Source organism: Penaeus vannamei, chromosome 2 (assembly GCF_042767895.1).
Source record: "Penaeus vannamei isolate JL-2024 chromosome 2, ASM4276789v1, whole genome shotgun sequence".
Taxonomy (NCBI): domain Eukaryota; kingdom Metazoa; phylum Arthropoda; class Malacostraca; order Decapoda; family Penaeidae; genus Penaeus; species Penaeus vannamei.
The window spans coordinates 38,005,947-38,008,446 of record NC_091550.1 but is presented as its reverse complement, the minus strand read 5'-3'; positions in this window follow the sequence as shown (position 1 = coordinate 38,008,446).

Here is a 2,500-nt window from a genome sequence, read left to right as displayed (position 1 = left end):
CTCTTTATCATTTTCTATCTCTGTCACTATTTGTCTACTGACTTATTCATCATTTTTTTCTAAACTTCCTCGTCTCCTCTTCGTAGGGAAAGAGATTAATTTCTGTATCATATCACTTCAAGGCCCTTCATCATGGCTTTTCCATTTTCTCTCTTTCTCCTTCTCCTTTCTTGCGCCTCTTCCTTTCCTTCTTTCTTTTCTGTGATCTCCCCAAGCAATTTCTCTCAATTATTTGTTTTTCGTTATTCTCCTTCTCTTTATTTTTATTTTTTTCGTTTCTAATCTTCTTTCTGTTTCTTTGCTTTTTGAATCTTCTGCGTTTACATTTCTTTCTCTAATTTCCTCCCACTTCGTTTTTCTTCTTCGTCTTATTTTTCTTTCTTTGTCTCCTGTTACCTTTTTCTTTACCCTTCTCTTGTTTTTTCTCGTCTTTTCTTTTCTTATTAACATCTTTTGTTAACTTCTTTTACCTTCTATCCTAACGTTAATGTTATCATTATTATTTACTTATTTTGCTTTTTTTGTCTTTTTCCTCATGTTTCCTCTTTTTCTTTTTTCTGTTAAGTTTCTTCACCTCTTTCTCTTCTCTCGTAGTTGGTTTCCTTCTTCTCTTTTCCACTCTTTATTCCCCTTCCCTCTTTCTCCCTTTTCTTCGTCTTTCGGTCTATTTTATCTCTTTCTGCCTCCCCTTGTTCTTCTACATTCTTTTTTTCAATTTCTTCCATCTTTCCTTCTCTTCCCCTCTCTCACTCTTCGCTCTTCTCCTCCCCCTTTTCACTCACCTCCCCCCCCCCATTCCCACGTTTATCTTGCCTCCCATTCCCCAACTTCTCTCATTCCAGCCTCTTCATTTCCACTTTCCTCTATTCTTCTTTATATTTCCTAACTCCTCCTGACCCCTCTCTTCTTCTCCCCTCTTCTCTTCTCCTCTCTCCTCTTCTCCCCTCTTCTCTTCTCCCCTCTTCTCTTCTCCTCTCTCCTCTTCTTTCCTCTTCTCCCCTCTTCTCTTCTTCCCTCTTCTCTTCTCCCCTCTTTTCTTCTCCCATACCTTCATCCTCTCTTCCTTCCGCTCGTTCTCCTACCTCTCCCTTTCCTCTCCTTTCCCCTCCTCCCTTCTCTCCCCTTCTTTCCCCTTATCGTCTCGAGTGTCTGTGCATATACAAAGTTCAGCTCAAGTTACGTTAAAATTACTTTTCAGATTGTTTTTGCCCCCCCCCCTTTTTTCGTTTTGTTTTTGTTTTCCTCTCTGCGTCTGACTTTTATGGAGTTTTTGTGAAGTATGAAAGTAGATATGCCCTGAAGTACGTTTTTATTCATACGTCTATATGTTCGTTTTATATCTTTATATATATAAATATATAATCTTTCTTTCTTTCTTTCTTTTATTTTATTTTATCTTATCTTATTTTAGTTTAGTTTATTTTATTTTATTTCCCTTTTTTTTTATGTTTGGCTTCTTGGTGTGCCCTTTTCTCTTTTTTATTCAATGATAAGTGTTCTTTCTCTTCGTGATAACTGAAACTTCTTCAGGAAAGTAGCAATGAATGATCAACAGAGAGTGGTTTCAGATGTCCTCTATCCCCCCCCCCCACACACACACACACTTTTTACCCCTCCCCCATTTCCCTTGTTCCTCTCCCCTCTCCCTTTCGCTTTTCCCCTCACCGTTTCCCTCCCCACTTCCCCCCTATTCAAGCTCTCCCCTTCCCCCTTCGTACGTGTTATTCTGAAACGTCAATACGAATTTCAGGAATCATTTTGAAACGGACTTTCCCTCCATCTCTCCCCTCGTCGCCTCCTTCTCCCACTTTCTCTCTCTCATTCTACCTTCAGTTTCTCGATATTCCCTTTCTCTTCTCTCTCTTTTTTTTGTTTTCTTTCTCTCGTCTTCTCCCTTTTCTGCTTCTGTTCCCGTTTCCTTTTCTCTCGTGCCCCCACTTTGCTTTCTCTTTCTACCTTCAGTTTCTCGATATACGCTTTCTCTTCTCTCTTTTTTTCTTTCTCTCGTATATTCCCTTCTCTGCCTCTGTTCCCGTTTCCCTTTCTCTCGTGTCCCCATTTCCCTTTCTCTTTCTACCTTCAGTTTCTCGATATACGCTTTCTCTTCTCTCTTTTTTTCTTTCTCTCGTCTTCTTCCTTTCATACTTCTGTCCTCGTTTCCCTTTCTCTCGTGCCCCCAATTCCCTTTCTCTCTCTGGTCCTCGTCCCCTTCTTCTATTCCTTTTCCGCTTCACATCCTTCCACCTCCCTCTTTCTATTCCCATTCCTCTTCCCTTCCAATCCCCCTGTTCCGTTTCTCGTTCTCATTCCCAACCCCAGCTTTCTGCTATTTCCCTTTCCACTTCATTTTTTTTCAATTCCATCTACCCACTTTGGCCCCTTCCATTTCCCGTCTTCCCCTCTCTCCTCTTTCCGCTCCCCTCTCACCTTTCATCTTATTCCCCTCCCTCCCTCTCCCTCTTTCCTCTCCCCTCTCCATTCTCTCCTCTCATCCTTCTCC